Here is a 20,723-nt window from a genome sequence, read left to right as displayed (position 1 = left end):
TGAATTAAATTGCAATACCATCGGATTCACATTTACGATGTCAATCTTCTTACTTAGAGAAATATATACATCAATAGGATTCTATCTCGTCAAACGAGTTTAAAAGCCACTTTTTTTTACATTACGCTAAAGTTAAACTAAATAAAATCAGTTATACCTTACACATAAAAATTTAATTTGCTTTTAGTTTTTAAACTACTAAAAGAAAGTACCTGCTTACGTGTTCACATTCTCATTAAAATCGCTCTGGACTGTACTTTTATCTGCATATTTTTAAATACATACACCGCTTTAATGTATGAAGCCAGTAGTCAAAGGAAAATTCAATCCTAACGCTTGTCAATCTACTTAAGCAACTTTTGATGTTAAATTAAAATGTATTTATCAGTACAGTTTTGAATTTTTAATTAAATAACTTGTAAATTATAGGTGTTGATTTATTATTGTTTCGGTATATGTTATTTTTTCCCTGTAAATGTTCACATTAGACCATTAAATGACATCCAAATCACGAGTATTAATGAATAACTTCACTTATTAGTAGTTAACGAAACTCGCGAGTGAATAACTAATCGCCATTATGCTTTGACGAGATTATTCATAGTACTCGAGAGAAAATGTAATCAAAATTAATGGTTAAATTAAGGTGGAAGCCATTGTTCATTTGATTATTATTAAATAATCTTGATCATAATTTGAATAGTAAGAACCTATTACTAATTATGTAACTTGTTAGAATTTAAAAATCGAAAATGAATAACTATCCGACATTTTTTTTCTAAAAACTTTATAGACAGACAATTTATTTAATATATTGATAACAGTGTCTTTAAACAGTGGTACTTTTTTAAAATATAGCAGATAAAGGTTTTGGATCTATATATATATATATATATATATATATATATATATATATATATATATATATATATATATATATATATATATATATATATATATATAGGAGACTTTCTATAGATATAGTCACTCATTACCATATCTGTGGAACTATAAGACCTAGACACTTGAAATTTGGCAGAAATATTCCTTTCGTCGAGTAGAGGTCAGCTAAGAACGGATTTTACAAAATTCCACCTACAAGGGGGTTTGCGGGGGCGTTAACAATGAAAAATTCCCATTTTTAAACTATAGCTCCTATCAACTCCAAATTTAGTAGGAATCTTCTGTAAGAGATGTAGAAATAATCTATAAACGAATTTTACGATATCTCACCTCACAGAGGGTTGCGGGGGTGGGTATTAATAATCAAAATTTTTAATTTTCAAGCTATAACTCCTACAGACCCCAAATTTTGTAGGAATTTTCTGTAAGTGATGAAAAAATAATTTATCAACGAATTTGACGATATTCTACCCCAAAGAGGATTGCGGGGGCGTTAATAATGAAAAATTCCCGTTTTTAAACTATAGCTCCTATCGACTCCAAATTTGGTAGGAATCTTCTGTAAGAGATGTAGAAAAAGTCTATGGGAAAATTTTACGATAGCTCATCTCACAGGGGTTTGCGAAGGTGGGTGTTAACATTAAAAATTTTTAATTTCCAAGCTATAGCTCCTATAGACTCCAAATTCTCATTTCAAATTTTTTTCTTCGTGTCAATTATTATTCATTTTTGAAAAAAAACCACGCAAACATTATAGTGATTGCACATTGAAAGTTACAATGAATATTAGCTGGAATAATTACATGGATAAGAGGTATATGCTAATTCGATGAAATTTGAAATTTGTAAAAGTCAAAACAATACTCTAATTAAAGTTCAAGTTTAGATCTAAAAATACAATTCTATAAAATGCCCAGCGAAGCGTCAATGAAAGACTTGATAAGAATTTACGCATGTAAAATTTATCAAAATTAACAAATTATCAGAAAATTTGATTTAAAATTTAGTTATCACCTGAATATATCTTCATATACAATGATTCGTTCCGTGAATAATTGAAATGTTTGTTTAGATAAACGAAACTTCAAGGTATAAAAATATTTATCACCGAGATGTGTTGTTAAATTTTTATCGTCATTTTTACGATAAAACATTAAATAAAATCTAAAAATATATCAGTTGATCGTTAAAAATATAGATTGAAATAAATTAGAGAAAAAAAAGAAATCCTGTATAAATAAATAGGCTCAGCGGTCGGTTAGTATATAACAATCAATCATCGATACGAGCATTTGGTATGGACATAAACGTCCAAGTCCAACACCTTGGGGTGTTTAATTAATAACGTACTATGTATATTCTGATGTAAATGTCATCGATAAATCGCATTCGCTGGAAACCCAGTCGTCGAGACGGTTTGGTATTTGAACAGATCGACTATGGACATAGATTACAACACGAGACTGTTCCCAGTGGAGTTTCCGTATCCGGTGTTCGCACCCGACAACCCGTAACGTAACATCCCCATACCCACAAACTAAAACTACCCGTGCTACTGCCATTCTATTCCGACTACTATTCTCATTCTCTTTATAACCATCAACCATCACATGCACTCACACCCTCTTTCACACTAGACGACATCTACACACCCTTTTGCGTCGTCCCACCCACTTTTTCAAATCTCCAATACTCATTTACTCTACACTTTACTGTTTTCCACAAAGTACTTTCTGTCCGCTAACAAAAAACTACATTCTACTAGCTGCACTGATACACATATATATATATATATAGCAAATTACATTCAATTCCAAACTTACCACTCCATTTAATCATAAAATAACAATAAAAAGACAAATCTAACTATTTTTTCATTTACTTTAGCATACTTAACTTCTCTTACTTATTTATTACACAGTAAAAGATTTTTTGTCTTTGTATAAAATTTTAAAGTTTTGGTATAAAATTGTAACATTTTAGTGTGTTGATTTAACAAAATCTTTCGTGTTTTTCGATCGATCTGTTTTTCAACCCACACAGATTGAATTAAAACTAAGTTTGTATAAAAAAAGTCGTTAACATACTTTTTAGTAGGTTTCATAAAAATCTAACTATTGTGTTTGTCCTCATGACGTAACTTTTTAAAAATTTTGCTACAGAGAAAGAAAAATTTCTTGACTAGAGAACAAAATTCTTGGCTCAAGAAAATTTTCGGGTGTCTGAAGCAAGACCGAAGTTGTGTTGGCCAAAGTAAAAATTTTTCTTGAAATTCTATTCTTGGTGGAAGTAATTTTTTCTTAATTCAAATTATCATAAATACTTGATACAATAAATTTTTATATTTGATCAAGATTTTTAGATACTTTAAGGAAGCAGCGCCACCTACTTCAGCAGAAAAAAAATTTTCTCCCCTTGAGACAATTTTTCTCTTGAATACTTGATGCCAATTTTATATTATTTTAGCGTGCAATCGTACATATTGAATGAAAAAAAAATGATTCAATATTATTTGATCTTCCCCTTTTCTTTATTTTCTTTATTTTCTTATGATCAACTACCTTAACAATTAATTCACGATTAGCCGACCCATAATACAATTTCGTACAATATCATGATAAAATAACAAATATTACAACTTACAAAAGCTATATCTTTCATAAATAAGTATTTACCATCACTCATTTTCACATTATAGTATGACTAATTGTTTTTTCATCATGATATTGTGCAAAATTTTAAGTTGATTACGTTGATTTATGTACGAAAAGGCGGATAAAGCTTTTCGGCACTCATGTATTGACACACACACTTCATTCGTTGCGCCAACATCACCCATAGTTAAAAGCCCCATCTACTCAGTAACATAGTATTTTCGTCATACTCGCTCAGTAACTTCAATAGTCGAACGGTAGATGGTGGCTGACAAACAAATTTACATAGAAAAATTGGATAGTTACACTGACAATATCCGAAAAAAAACTCCATTTTTTTATTTCCAATTCATTGACCATAACTGGCAGTTTGCATTTAAAATTAATAAAAGTTTCTTACATTTTATTTCGAAAAATAATATAATATGCAAAGTGAACATATCCTGTTAGTTTACTTAGAAACTGTAACTTGTTAATATTTAACAGTTCATCGAGAAATCGAATCTAAAGTCTGTTAGGCAAACTTTAAGTCAAAGATAGATTCCAAGGCAGTTAACATCCAGTCTACTCATCAAATAACTTTCCTAAGACGATCATTGAGCAGCTAAACGTCGGCAGGGAATACTGGATAATATGTACGAAAATGATACCCGTCATAAGGAAACTTGATACCATAAGCACGGCAATCGATTTCAACTCCGGCAGGCAGTAGGCAAACGGATGCGGTAACGAGGCCACTCCCTTGGTCATGTCTAAACACCTTGTCGTACTACTTGAACCAATCGTGCTTGCTGACTGATTCAGACTCCAACTCGGCCCAGGCTCAAACTTCCCTCTGTATATGTACCTCAACATATATGATTGTATGCATAGCATGTATATGCCGGCCGAATGAAGATGTAGATCCTGACAGATCGTGTAAGTCCACTATAAACTGCGTAGAACATTTCCAACATCAAACGTTCAACGTCAACGTGCTCTAAAACCCCCGTTCTGAATAACCTCTCTCATCTCCTTGTCTATCTTGACAATACTGCTGACCAACCAACCATTTCAATCACATCCCCTCAGCTGCCAGTTATTCCAAGATATGTAATATGTATACCGTATTCCAGGCATTCCAAGTCCGTCTTGCTTGACGGAATACCGTAAATATCTTTACCTCAATATTCTTTGCCTAAGTAAATAGTTTCATTAATTTCTACTTCTGCTGCAATTAAATCATTCTTCGCGTATAAATTCGCTTATAACAAAATCGGCTTTGAAAATGTTTGTTACAAAGCCCAATTAGGGGAATTATCCCATCACTTTAACATTTTGTTTCATTTTGCCAAAAAAAAATATTCTATCAATTTCACATTTCAATTATCTTATCCTGCATTCGATTACACTTTCATCTATATATGTATAGGAGACTTTCTATAGATATAGTCACTCATCACGATATCTGTCGAACTATAAGACCTAGAGACTTAAAATTTGACAGGAATACTCCTTTCGCCGAGTAGAGGTCAGCTAAGAACGGATTTAACAAAATTCCACCCACAAGGGGGGTTGCGGGGGCGTTAACAATGAAAAATTCCCGTTTTGAAACTATAGCTCCTATCGACTCTAAATTTGGTAGGAATATTCTGTAGGAGATGTAGAAATAATCTATAAACGAATTTTACGATATCTCACCTCACAGAGGGTTGCGGGGGTGGGTATTAACATTAAAAATTTTTAATTTTCAAGCTTTAACTCCTACAGACTCCAAATTTTGTAGGAATTTTCTGTAAGTGATGAAAAAATAATTTATCAACGAATTTTACGATATTTTACCTCAAAGAGGATTGCGGGGGCGTTAATAATGAAAAATTCCCGTTTTTAAACTATAGCTCCTATCGACTCCAAATTTAGTAGGAATCTTCTGTAAGAGATGTAGAAAAAGTCTATGGGCAAATTTTACGATAGCTCATCTCACAGGGGTTTGCGAAGGTGGGTGTTAACATTAAAAATTTTTAATTTCCAAGCTATAGCTCCTATAGACTCCAAATTCTCATTTCAAATTTTTTTCTTCGTGTCAATTATTATTCATTTTTGAAAAAAAGGCCACGCAAACATTATAATGATTACACATTGAAAGTTACAATTAATATTAGCTGGAATAATTACATGAATAAAAGGTATATGCTAATTCGATGAAATTTGAGATTTATGAAAGCCAAATCAATTCTCTAATTAAATTTCAAATTTAGATCTAAAAACACAATTCTATAAAATGCCCAGCAAAGCGGGCGGGTAACAGCTAGTAGTCTATATATCGGTTGATTTTAGTGTATTTTTTATTTTTGTTATTATATTCTTGATATCTTCTTCCGGAGGCTTCATGCCTTCCTTATTTGCTCGCTATTTCCTGAGGCGTCTTTCTTATATTAGGTGCTATTGCAGTTGAGTGACAATATCATTGACATCAATTGTTACAAAAAATAATAAGCTTATTCTGTTAAAGAAATTGCTCATTAAAAATATTTTATTACCACTCTACTTAAAGTAAATTACACGAGAGGTGGGTGAGACCAAACGTTGACACTGAGAAATGAAAAAGACTTTTGTAATCTCAAATACACCGTTTTGTTTTTATGTAGTTTTATTTGAAGAAAGAAAAACTGAATTTTAAAGCACATGGAAAATATTTTAGATGCGAGGAAACATAATTTAGTTTTAGAATTAAATTAACTATTTTTTTTTTAACAAGATAGTTAATTTATTGGTCGAAAACCGAGAAATCAATTCGCAAAAAAAAATTAATCATTTCAGATTATCAGAAAATCTAAGGTTAGTGGAATCCTGCAGATTCTCCAAGCTTTAATTTTAAATTCTACTCCGTTACAATCGATAATTAGTACCTCTATTTGTTGTAAAAGCAGAAGTAAATAAAAAAACAAAATAAATGCTCAAGGTAGCGATAAATGAAATAAATAGAAAGGATAAAATTAAAGTCTTGAATTTCAAATTGAATAGTTACGAACAAAGTTAAATTGATCTCATCTTATCTAATTAATTGTAGACTCGATCGGCGGATAATCATCGTCTATTATTGCTGATTATAGGTTCAATCTAATACTGTAATAAATTTTCTTGATAGAGTAATAATAATACTGATAAATTATCGTAATAGATACGATGGGTAGTACGTAATTAATATTTATTTTAGCGCGAAAATATTTTCATGATTGTCTCTGTTCAGTTTTCCATCGAGAAATTAATGGATTATATCCCAACGGTTCGTGAAATTATACATATTAAGCAGAAAACAGACATATGTAATTTGAGGAAACAATTAAATTGATTAAGGCACTTTAGACGAGAGGGATGATTAATATTTGATGACAATGTGTCGTGGTCTACTGAATAATTTATCGTAGACAGTTAATATGTATATTCTCGTACATATGTCTGTATCTCATCATCTACATTTCCTTCTACTCCTCCTATATATAACATGTAATACTGATGCCTCTAATTAAGTTTAAGGTTCAATTATTGCATTTCTCCAGTATTTATCTGTAAGTAACTCGATAAATTCTTTGATTTAATTGCTTTTGTACTTAGATTTGATTAAAGCATTTTATGATTCAACATCCGAATATTTTCAGCTTGAAATAAAAGTCAAAAAATTTACTAAAATTCGATCTAATGGAATTTCGAAGAAAATAAGGAAAAGCTAAATTGAAAGAAGGATTTTATTTTTTATAAATATTATTGCCACAAAGAAACATTTATCCGAAATCCCAACACAAAATTGAGATGAAATATATGTGAAGCCAATTAATTTGTAATGTGATTGGTCAAACATATCATAAGCATGAAAATATATCCCAAATCTATAGTCAGGCTTGCGCGCGCAAATTTAAATTCTAGTGTTATAAAAATAACGATTATTTTTTTCCGTATATGATAATTTCAATAAATATGCATTGTAATGATGACTTATGACTTGTGACGATGACTCAGTTTCTTAACAATACATACATTCAAATAATATGCATTTATAGATAAAAATAGATGTTTGTAAAGAAAAATTAATTAGCTATGAATGTACTTTACGACTTTGAGTAATTATTTATTTATATAATTACTTAATAATGCTGAGCAATTATTTTTCATTTGCAAATAACTTTTTCTTAAGTATTATTTTAAATTTACTTTTTTTTTAACACATAAAATTATTATCATTTTAAGATTTTTAACAGACGGCGGTAGAAGTATTGTCTAATTATATGAGTGTAATTACAACTGGCGTTTTTTATGTTAAAAAAGCGAATTTAAAAAAAAAAAAAAAGACATTAAAAAGTATGAAGAAACATACAATAGATTAAAAATTTTTGTTTTTGTAAGGCTCGTATTTCTACAATACTTGAATATCAAATAAAAGGTCAATTGTTAAAAAGAACTCCTTTTATTTCAAATTACTAGCATAAAAATTTTAAAATTGAAAATGTTTAATGATAAATTAGTGTAAAAAAAATTTTGGATTGTAATTAATATTTTAATGCACAGAAAAAAAAATTTATTTGAATCAAGTAAATAATTTTTAAGAATTTTATCTTCTTGATTTGAGTAGAAAAATTCTTAAACTGAGAAATTTTTATTGGTTTAAATAAATTTCACTTGATTCATGAATTTTTCGTCTTGATCCAAGACAATAAAACTCTTCAAAATTATTTTCTTGGTTAAAGAATTTTTCTCTTGATTCAAATTAATTTTTTTTCTTTGTGTTTATACAAATAATATTAATGCTTTGAAATTTTGAATAAAATTTAAGTTTTTGAGTTTTTGATTTCCAAAAATGATGTAATAATTTATTTAAATATAAAATCAGTGATCAACAAACAAAAATTACAAAACTTTTAATAAACATTAACAAAATTAAAGTTTTAAATCGTCAAATAGTCAGGATTAATTAGTTTGCGTTTCCCATTACTGCTTTATAAAGTTTGTGAACTTAAGAATATCCTCGTTTACAAATAAAAAGTCAAAGACTTGTTTAATAACTTAATAGTTTTCATGAATTTACATGAAAACTGTATCCACTTTGACTCATTATTTTTAATACTCAGGTGCAGCCAACATGCTTACATAATTTATACTTAAATAATGTTATTAATTAAACAGAATAATAAATAATAATGTAAGAAAAATTTTTAGAAAAAAATTTTTACACATCAAAAGTCGTAATATAATTACTCTTGAAGTGATCTGCGGGCGTTGAACCCATAAAGTTTCACGCAATATTACGGCATATCCGTTCGCACAAACGGGCACATTCTTCGGCATAAATGAAGAATAACTTTCGCTTAGAAAACAACAAACATATTAATTTTAATGTCTTAATGCATTTTTTTATTGTTTCTTTGCTCAGGGAAGCAATTCTACGTAGTTTTTACAAAACTCGCTGTAACTTCGAGTTCTACGAGCTGGAGTAAGGCAAAATAAAAGCATTATTTTATTTTATAAGTCATGGAATCAGATGATACGATGGTGTATGTTTGAAAGGCAATTCGATTTATAATATTGCTAGTAAGGAACGGAAGGAAGTTTAAATTTTGGTGGAAATACCCATAAATATGAAAATAGTAGGTAGATCTGGCGAGAAAAAGATATGAAATCTCTAACCTAGATAGCTATGCTTGGTCATGAATTCAATATCATTGACGTTTCTCATGCGAATAAAAACCACCAGAAAATATACTCAGCTATAGAGTTGACCAGATGCTTTCAAACTGGAGCTACACATGCAAATTTTTTGTATTACATCTTTTATTAAATTTTTTTGGGTGTAATACCTAAAATTCCAATACTGACCTTATAACATTTTTTTTATTTATATTATGACCCTTTTTTAACCTTCATTTCATGCTCAATTGCGCTAAAGTTACATAAAAATTGAATCACAATCTACTAAATAATTAATTTATTTAAAGCTAAAATTCTCAAGTGTGTGCACTGATAGAAATACAATCTTGATTCAAGAAACTTTTTTTTCTTCAAAATTTGAACTCTTGAAACTAGATATAGATATATTTCTTTCAAGAATTTTTGTCTCTTGGTTCAAGATAGGCGATAACATTGATTCAAGATGTTACTGACTTGTGTTAAGAATGGCTTTTTTTTGAGTCATTAATTTACTTATTTCCAAGAAATAATTTTTTTTCGATACAACAATTAAAGACTATTTAGTTTTTGAAATATACTTTGATGAATTATTTTAAGTTTTTTAAACGATTATGTTATTTTGGTTGAAAAACTAAATGTATCGATTGAAGATAATGTAGCTCTTAAGCCAAGAAAATCTAAATCAAGACAAGAAATTCTTAAAGCAAAATAATCATTTGTCTTCCAAAATAAATTCTTAGATCAAGAAAATATCTCTTGAGTCAACATAAATTTTCTATCAGTGTAAGAGTCACTTTTGACCAGCTTGAGCACAGTTGTATTATTTCTACACTATTTTGTAACGAAGAACTATGCGAATTTTAGGGAGAAAAATACTGAAAGTGCCTCTCAATTTTCCGACACGTTTTCACGCTGTAGATAACAGGTAATTAATGTTAACTTCTAATAAAGTTCCCTGTAAACATATAAAATGTGTGTAGTTTTCGAGTCTGTTTACCTATAAATTAATGCCGCAGGAAGAGATAAATATTGTGAGGAACGTGAACATTTGTTCTAAAAACAAATGCCTTCTTCTGATGTTTTATAGCAACGCGAACAAATATACTACTTTCTGATCCGACATCACTTACAAGCTTGTTTTCAATATTCATTTATTATTCTCTACAATTGCTGTTTTCTTAATTTTTGGGAATTAAAATAAAAAAAACTCTCGTATGAATTATTTTGAAATTTTAAGGGTATATTAATGCATATTTTGAGAATACACAGTAAAATTTTTGAAGAAAAAAAATCAAATATTTTTCGAGTTACACGCGATCTCCAACGACGATAAAAAAAAAAAAAAAAGGTCCTCCACTGCTGGAGTGATTCTGATCTTCTCCGTGGATAAAACCAATAGAAAAAAAATTTTCGTTAAACTAGAAGATATTGTCCGTACGATGACCCACGGTCGAAAAAAATATCAAAAATTGACAAATTGGCGGCGTTTTTAAAAAAAAAAAAGTTGAATTTTACCCAAAATTCGATTTTTGATCAATTAAAAAAACTGGAAGGTCATCGTATGGAGAACTATTTAAAGGTATAATCCATCGAAATATGAAAATAAAAAAAAATCGATTTTTTCAAAATTTCACACTGGTTGTGCCCCTTAAAACATTTTACTAATAAATTCAAATTTTTAAATATCTTAAAAATTATTATCTAACTTGTCTTCATTCAATCAACTGAGTGTTATTTTGTACAGACACAAAAACCGTTTTGCCGTAGTTATGACTAATTATATAATGTGCAATAGCCAGCATAGTTAAGCATGATTTATCTGTTGCTTAATTATCGATTTTCTTAAGCTACTGATATTGATAATGTTGAAGAAGAGAAGCCATATGGTATTCTAAACGAAGATATCTAATTTATTAGCGTATATTAAAAAAAAAAAAAATAGTAAAAAAACTCGTATTTAAAATTAATGCCTACGATAAATATAAATATGTTTGATTCACATCAATTATATCCAATTTATGAAATTTGCTATTAAAAATATTTAAAAAAATGACTCTATATCTTAAAGTTTTTGCATTTCTTAGCTTTTCCGATTTTACTATTCATTAAAAATGAAAATGGACTGAAAAAATAAAAATTTACAAATATTTATTATGTTTTTCATAATTTTTTCACAATTGTATTTTTTTAAATGCAATAAAATATTAAAAAAATTAATTACGTTGTTCCAACGATTATTATGAACATAATAATCATTTAAAGCTTTGAAAGTAATAAAAAACATTAACTTATTCTTTTTTTTTTAAATAATTATTAGCTTTACTAAAAATTTATCAATTTTCAAGTAAATAAATCTACACGGAAAAAAGTAAACTGTAAAATTCACTCGGATTCCGGTTACTTTTTACAGTTTCAAACTGTACAGTGGATATCGGGGTGGCAAAAATGTAAATATTACAAATCTAAATGTAGAAAGTATAAAAGCCACAATTTATAATTTAATATCCAAAATAAGTGATTAGTAGCGGTCACTATAGTAAATAACGACTCTTTCATCTTTAAAAATTACAGTTTCAAACAGTAAAAATTGCCATTTCAATGTGTAGTCTATACTATCGTACCGAGTAAATTGTGACTATGACTATAGTAAATAACAACAGTGGTTTTATAAATTTTACAGTTTCAAACAGTAAAAATCGCCATTTTAATATGTATTTTATAATATCACGCCAAGTAATTTTTAAAAATAATAATAGTAAATAACAACCCTGACTATTTAAATTTTATAGTTTTTAAATATTATTTTCGGATATAATTTATTAAATTTGCTATCGGGATTAACAAAAAAATTAACAATAAAAAAAAACTATAAATAAAAAAATTTTTTTTTATTTTGTCTTTTTTTTGTTTTTTTTTGTTTAATTAACATTTCTTTTTTTTACATTTTTTATTTTCGAAGTTTTTTAGAGGAGCTGGATGGAGGAAGGGATAAAGATTTCAATCACATTTGCATTCATTCATTGTGAATGAAGTCTTACGCTTGCCTTAAAAATAAATTCAGAAAAATATTGCCCTAACCGAGTTTCGAATAGTAACCTTAACGCACGCGATACTATCACTTAACCGCAACGCTATAAGAACGTTGGAGGGTCATTGTTGTCAGGAGTTTTATTAACCACGTATTTCTGGCTATCTTGGCAGTGTTGAAATCGGTGCTGTCCAACACGTGTTAAAAAAGTCATGCGCATTGGCAAAAAAAATACAGTCGAGTCGCATTATGAGCCCTCCTTATGTCTCTCTCTTATTAACGCGAGTCTGGTTCAAAAACTAAGAAAACAAGCCGGACTCATAACGCGATTCAACTGTAGTACATGCTAATGCTCTGCAAGAGCACTAACGTTACAAATAAGGAGAAGGGGTAGGTCCTACACTCTGGGAGAATTTAACGTTTGAAACAGTAAAAATTCTACTTTTAAAATGTATATTTTACCCGTCGAAGCACATCAATAATTACAGTTCCATCTTTAGCGTTGCGTTTAAAATTTACCATTTTACTTTGTAAATATTGACGTTGCTTATATAAAAATTTACTAACTGTAGTTTATATTTTTTAAATATCATACGATCATTTTTTACATACGAAATTATAAATATCAAAGTCAAAGTTCTTAATTATTATACTTTAACATTTTCGACTTTCACATAGCGATTATTACTGTTTGAAATAGTATTTTTTAGCGTGTAAACAATAAATTGTAGCATTTAAATAATAAATATTACATAGTGACTAGTAAAATCACGATTTTACTGTTTGAAATGGTAATTTTTATCAGTTGATCATTATTTATTACAACTCGACTATCATTTATTACAGTTTACTTTTTTCCGTGTAATAGAATCCCAAGTTGATTGAATGTATCGACTGCTAATCTCAAACTCAAATAGATAACCCCATTCGGCAAGTATCACAAATCAATATTCAAATGCATAGATACATTTGAAACATACTCCACAATTATTATTATTACAAAACAAAAATCAAACTTGTAAGGTCAAAAATTAGCCATTAGTCATTGTCATTTGATAATATCAACTAATATTAGTTAAAAAACAAAATAAATCTACGAAATCCAGCAATAATTATTTCCGCTTGCTATTTGCCAACGGAAGTCTAAAAATATAAATAATATCGGTAATAAAACTAGCTTAAACCGGTAAATTCAAAAAGTTTCCTGGGCAAATAGTGACACACACAAATTGACAACCAGTATTCTTGATTGGTATTTTTTTTCTGTCAAGAGTCAGATGTATAAGTAAAGTAGAAGCAGAAGCGTTGGGTCTAAAAATCATCGAGTTCCCACTCGAATGGTATTCAATCTATCAACTACTAGCAGACTAGCATCACCTACTGTATGTCTGGCAAATCTATCCATCTACCTCCTCTGGTATTCATCCACCCAACCATCTATCTATTTATCTATCTATCTGCATATAAACCCATCTCACTCAGTCTCCTCGCTTGCACTCGATATTGAAATTTCCGTGGACGTGTCTACGTCGATGGCTATAGGAAGTCGAGTGTCGATTGCCGTCCGACGGATATTTGACGCTGTTACACACAAAGAAATCATTTGCACAGACTAAATTTAATTAAAAAAAATCCATCCATCCGCAAGCTTGTTCAAATCTGTGATTTAAAAAAACTTTCATCGAACTAATTTAATTAAAAAAAAAATTAGTTTAACTATCGACAAACTCTTGGTTTTATTATTTTTAGTTTTACTTAAAACATTCAATTCATCTACGGAAGCATGACTGTTGAATAATGGATTTATTTGTTTAATAAGCGAAAACGCTGCCGTAGATACCAATAATAACAATAATATTCTAAATAATTAATTAACCTCATACATTATCTTCACTGATAATGAAACGTATGAGTTTGCGCTCTGTTTACTAAATCTATCATATTTGGTGAACTTTGCAGAATAGCTTATCTGCTGCATTAATATCAGTTTTCCTTTTAATTCTCAACTTTATTCACGTTTTACTTTATCCTGTACTCTTTACTATTAATATTCATCATTTGAATTTCAGAGATATTTGCTGTTAAAATTCCGTAACTTAAATGTAGATGCCTTAAACTCATATTTTGTGTTAACTTAAATCAGTTCGTTCCATAAAAATTAATTGCAAGGAAATTTTTTATTAAAAACGTCAAATTTCAACATTTTACTTTAAAAATTACTTCAAAAACAAAAACTTGTTAATTAATAAATTTTTTTTTATTCAATTTATAAATTATATCCAAAAAAGAACTAAAATAATCAATAAATTGTGAGCTTTCCACAATTTTCTTTTAACCCGCTTCTTTAACATAAAAAACGCCATTTTCAAGTATAGTTGTGAAAGTTACGTCGTCCCCCTTCCATCGCGCTAAGGGTAACCAGAGGAGCCACTCTCTAGTCTCTAGGAGCGATAGAAAGGGATGAAATGTACAAGCGGGCCTTGTACTTACTCCCCACCCTTGAGGTTCCTCTAAGACCCGAGCAACAAGGAAGGACGACTCCACTTCTGAGCAAATCCTCATTTATACAATTAGAACTATCTTAATCTCTATTGTCCCATATATTTATATTATTGTAAGCCTTTAACTTTTACATATATGAAGCTCTCATTATTCTTAATAAACGTTTAGTAGAACAAACGCGTTTCTAACAGTTTTTATATAAGATACTACTAACGCCATCTTTCAGAACTTATAAGAAACACGATAATGTTTTTTAGCAACACTACTCTACATTTTAACATAAAAATTTATTATAACCAGAATTTAAATTTGCGCGCGCTCGCGCGCGCATGAATTTAGGATTTGCATATATTTTTATGCTTTGATATATTTGACCAATCACGTTACGAATAGTTTGCTTACATGATATATTTTCATATTTTTTATCTAAACTAGACTTAACACGCTCGCTTCGCTCGCCTTCATTCTTTTAAAAATCCCGCCACTATCTCAGTCGACAAATCAACAACCGAATAAAATAGTCACAGAAGTGACGTAAAACGATACGACATCCGGCCATAAACTTTTTAGAAGAGGATTATAAGAGTTGATCGGAATGTTCTATGACGATATGGTTCATGGCCTTTCTTCTTCAATTACTAATATTTGTTTGAAACTTTCCTTCAACTATTTTTCTACCGAGTGACAGTTGATTTCTTGGAAAGAATGTTAGAAATACTGTCATTTCACGATTCCGTTTTTTTTTTCTTTTATGTATACATTATTATTCGCTATAGTATACTTAAAAGTAAAAATTCAATGCGGTTAAAACACCATTTTTAAGTATACTTCTCATTTCGGAAAATACTACTGCCGCCATCTTTCAGACCCTTTGAAAAGTTGAGAAACTAAATTAAAAAGAAGTGAGATAACTGTTGAAAAAGATTAAAATTGTAGTAAAATTACTATTTCGGAAAAATTAATTGCAAAAAAAGCAAAACTCAATAATGTTTTTCAAAATTGGGTTCAAATAAATTTTTTTTTAATTTTCGTATTAAGATCTCCATAACTTATAACGTTGGAAAAATTTGATTTGATAATAACATCGATTAATCTACATTCAATAGTTTGACGAATATCTTCCTAAATTCTTTTTCTGCATAAAAGGCTATCAAAAAATAAATGTGTAATTTGATAAAAACTAAGGTATTTTTTTAAATCGGAAAAAATTTCTCGATGAAATATTCGAATTAAAGTTTCCGAATAACGTTCAAAATTTTATAATAACGCACGACAGCAATAGAATTTTTTATAAAAAAATTCTCGTCATACCTTCACGATCTTCCAAACGGTTTAATTTAGTTAAAGAATTTCTATTGCGAGAAGAATTTATCAAGATTCAGGACAGATGCGGAAATTCATTCAATTTATTTAATCTTGTTCTCTATTTATTCAAACTTTTCGAAAGAAATGTGATTCACGTAAAAATTTAATATCAATTAACTCTTCAGAATTGAAAGTGTGAGTAGTATTTAACAAAGAATGTTAAAAGAATAAGCTTTTTTATCGAATTAATTCTTAATGGCTATTAAATTACTTTGAGACTAAATGTTTCTAAATTGATGTTTAATAATTGTATAATTTTTTTTATTGTTTAGCAATCAATAGCTAAAGAATTCTAACAATTGTAAAAATATAAAATATTTATTTATTTATTTATTTATTTATTTATTAGATTTAAATGCCAAAGCACAAAGCCGGATGGCAAAAATGATATACATAAAATTATAATTCACATAAGTACAGCTAATATATACATAAGGAAAATATGAAATTTGCATGATAATTTAAAGTGTATTTAAAAATACATTTTGTACATCAAAAAATATCTATTAAAAAATATCGCATATAAATTAAAAACAAAAATTACTATTTTTTTTTATTTATCTTCATTATTTCTTCAAATTTTTAGCATTTTTTTTTGTTGCATAAAATTTAACACAAAAAGAGGAATTTTATCAATATAGACCCGGATCAAAATAATACTTAAGAAGGGTTTACAATTTTTTCTCTCTCGCCCTTCATTGAAAAAAGGGATGTATCTCTGTAATACTTGTACAAAAAATGGAATCATGAAATACCTTTTATGCATAAATAAATAAAAATTTTCAAAAAAAAAACGCTTCGCTCTTCGATAGATAATTTAATTATCTATCGAAGAGCGAAGCATTTTTTTTTTTTTTTTTTGAAAATTTTATCTTATTCATAAGCAAAACACGTTTAAAAATTAAATATCAACCGCTCTTAATTTTGTCTTTATTACTCTCACTTTCTTTTAAAGTTTTCCATTTTACTTCAGATCTTGACTTTTTTCACTTAAATTTCTTTATTTAAAAAAAAAAAAATTTTTTTTATAAAATAGAATAAGTTCAAATCTTTCAATCTCTTCAATATTTAGGGTTTCCTGTGTTCGAGTTCTACGGAAGCCACGAATATTGAATAAATAATTTGTGATTCTTCCGCTATACAGAATTTGTATATCTTTTTCCTCTCAGCTTATAAGATAATCAATCAATACTACAATTTAAAAAAAAATCCTTAAAAATCACCAAATCGTTTAATGATTAAATGTTCGGGTGAAAAATCTTCGATTTTATATTTATTTATTTAATTATTCCTTTTTATACGCCGGCAAGTCATAATTGATGCTGTCAAATTTTATTCTTCTTACTTTCAACTTCTTTAACTTTATAATTCGCAAAACTATGAAAATTAATTTTATTTTAACTCAATTATGAATTTTTTGATTTAGAAAAAAAAAACCAAACTATAAGTGATATCGACGTTTTTATCAAATCGATTTTAATTAATCCGAAAAAATTTAATGTAATAGAAATTCAATATTTCTAGAAAAGAAAAAAGTAAGTTAAAACTGACAAAAATTTTAAATCAAAAGTAAGTTTTATTTTTAACCCGGAAAAATATACTTTTCTTGTCTAATGAATGGACTCCTGAATTAAGCATGAAATATTGAAATTAACATGAGCTCGTGGATAAATATTTACATTTTTATAATCTTCTGTCAAACATAAAAAACGATGGTAATATATTTTTTCATTTTATCTTGAATCAACATTACAATATAGTATTTCAAACTCGTAAATTAAATAATAATCTAACTCCAATAACTTACAAAAGACTATAAAATAAATATTATCAAAAATGTTCTTATTAACATAATAAAAAAATAAAAAACGATTAAAGTTACCTGACAGATAACAAAGTTGGTATTGGAGCTATTGTTCCAATTACCAGTTGGAATTTTTGATGGTTCACTGTACATTATACGTAATAGATTAGATGTCAAAAATCCAAACTGCTTTCGATTACTTTATCAATAAAAAGTCATTAAGTATACTACACGGAGAAAATTAAATGATAAGAGTTATACTAAATTTGTAGCTCCAATCATCTAGGATGATTAAAACATTTTTCAACGCAAAGATGGTTAGTGCTATTATTTTTTTGTGATAGCAGTTACCATTTTTTTTAGTAACAGTTACAATCAGGATGACAACAATTACTATCAGGATGGTTATATTTACTATCAAAGATAGTAATTAATATTATTGAATTCTATGAAAAAATTGATCAAAAATTCAATAATTTTCAAGTACACGGAAAGAAAATTAAAGAAAATATATTTCATATATTATATACATGTATATATGAAAAATATATAAAAAATGCATGTGGGTACTCAAACGAAAGCTCTTGATGAGTGTAACATCAGTATGAGCTTATATCTTTAAAAATGTCAATAGTTAAAAAAAGTACAGGGCAATTTAACAAAAGTCATTGTCTAATGAAGCAAAATTTTATTTTTTTATAGTTCACAAGTTACGGCTCCTATAAATTATAGAAACAATTCCTGTAAATATAGGAACCACTCCATTAATTCGTGTCGTAACTATTTCCATAATTATTGGAAATGATCTTATAAATTCTAGGAATACTTCCTAATATTATGGCCGTCATTCCCATAATCATAGTAATCGTTTCTACAATCAGTATAGGAAATAATCCCATAAATTTATAGGAATAATACCTATATTTTTCTCTCAGTATATATTTACGTCTTTGACCGTAGTTTTTAAACCCTGATGTTTAAATTCTACTTACTACCTTAGATAGTAGCTGCTATAATTCCTGATGGTAACTGTTACCATCAGAAATTATAAATATAACCATTTAGGATGATAATAGTAATTAACTCTTATTAACATACAGAATTGTAACAATTATTATAAATATGGTAAATGCTACCACCTAGATGATTTCTACAACCATCTAAATAGTATTCACTACGATCAGGTTGATGGTAAAATTTTTTACCACATCTAGATAGTAACTGCTATTATTTAATTTTCTCCGTATATACGAAAGTAAGGCCACATGTGTGGGTATTATTATCGATTACTGCCACCTAACAAAAGAAACAATTTTCTTTTGTTACAAAATTTTTAATTGTTCCTAGAAACCTTTTTTATTTTGACCTTTAGGTTTCTTTCAAAAACTACATGTCAAAGACTAATTAATATTCAGATTATTGAGATAAATAACACATTGGATCAAAAGTTGACCAATTGAAAATAACTTTATATCCATATTCTCCTATAAGTATTTTTATTATCTATAATCAATAAAAAAAAATCTAGGTCAGAAGGTTCAGAAGATATCTACTGAAAATATCTTCTTAGAAACCGACATAGGTCTCCATAGACTTGTACGAATCCATTTATAGTTTGTTTTCAGACAGTGAAGTTATAAATTATTCTTATGCACAGAGTGGCATCAGATACCTTTATTTTGTAAATGTAACTTTGAAAGCTTTGAAAGTACTTTGTTTTCAAGGAAAAAAATTTACTTTGAATTTGGGGACAATTTTCCTAGTTATAGAAAATGAAATTATCAAATTTTAAATAAATATTTTTACAATTTTTTTTAAATTTCAAGTTTCAAATTTAAAATATTGCAGATCTTTATAAAAAAACCCTATCTTAAATTTTTTCACAAAAAATTTTCTTGCTATTAAAAATTTGTACACGTATTTATTAAAAAAAAAAATTATGAGTGCTAACGTGTATAAATATTCTATCCGGTATAAATTTTTATGAAAAAAAGTCTCAAAATTAAAAAGTGCCTGCTAAATAAATTTTTTTAATTTTTAATGAAATTTATTTCCCATTTCAAGTATTTTAATCCCAGATTTCCGATAAAATAACACGGTACCAAAATTAATAAAGATTTGATAATTTTTAGAATTATTTTTAACAAATACATTGTTGTAAAAAAAGTTTCTCAAAATAAAATTATTTACAATATTAAAGACAAATTTTTTTTTTAACATGATACTACGATCAGTAGACACAACAATATTTTTATCAATTTAAAAATAAAATATTTTTAAAAATTACATTCATATATATATATATATATATATATATATATATATATATATATATATATATATATATATATATATTTTTTTTCAATTTTTAAAGTTGATTTAAAAAAAATTTTTTTTTCAACAATTTATTTGTCAAAATTTAAAAAATTATTAGATGCGTAATTTAAAGCCTAAATCTCAATAATTTAACCATTTAAAATAATGTATGTGATCAGATGTCAGTTGACTCCCCTAACATTAAATTCCTCTGTAATTTTCCTACAAGAAAAATAAAAAAGTGATTGACTATAAAATTACCGATAAGTAGATAAACGAATTGACAGATGACAGATCTCGTATCAATGAAAACGATCTATAATTGCAAGGTCAAGTGGAGTAAAACCACATGCGTGGTCATTGACGCATCAGGTGTCAGTCACCTCTTCTAATCTAGTCTGCACTAGTACTCTCTACATCCTATAACTGCAACGGCAGCGGCTGAGAGTGCATCCACTACATACTACATGTGTAGTCTAGAGTAACAAGTTAG

The 20,723-nt window shown here is 28.0% G+C and overlaps 1 protein-coding gene across 1 annotated transcript in view; it reads right to left on the bottom strand.

Moving 5' to 3' along the window:
• Positions 1-20,723, bottom strand: part of Tpst (tyrosylprotein sulfotransferase) — a 141,826-nt gene that overhangs the window by 120,498 nt on the left and 605 nt on the right. The window lies entirely within an intron of this gene.

This window comes from Cotesia typhae, unplaced genomic scaffold (genome assembly GCF_013202065.1).
Source record: "Cotesia typhae breed Kobodo isofemale line unplaced genomic scaffold, CoteBio_Ctyphae contig_50, whole genome shotgun sequence".
Lineage (NCBI taxonomy): Eukaryota > Metazoa > Arthropoda > Insecta > Hymenoptera > Braconidae > Cotesia > Cotesia typhae.
The sequence above is the reverse complement of the archived record's forward strand: the minus strand, read 5'-3'. Positions and strand labels throughout refer to the sequence as shown.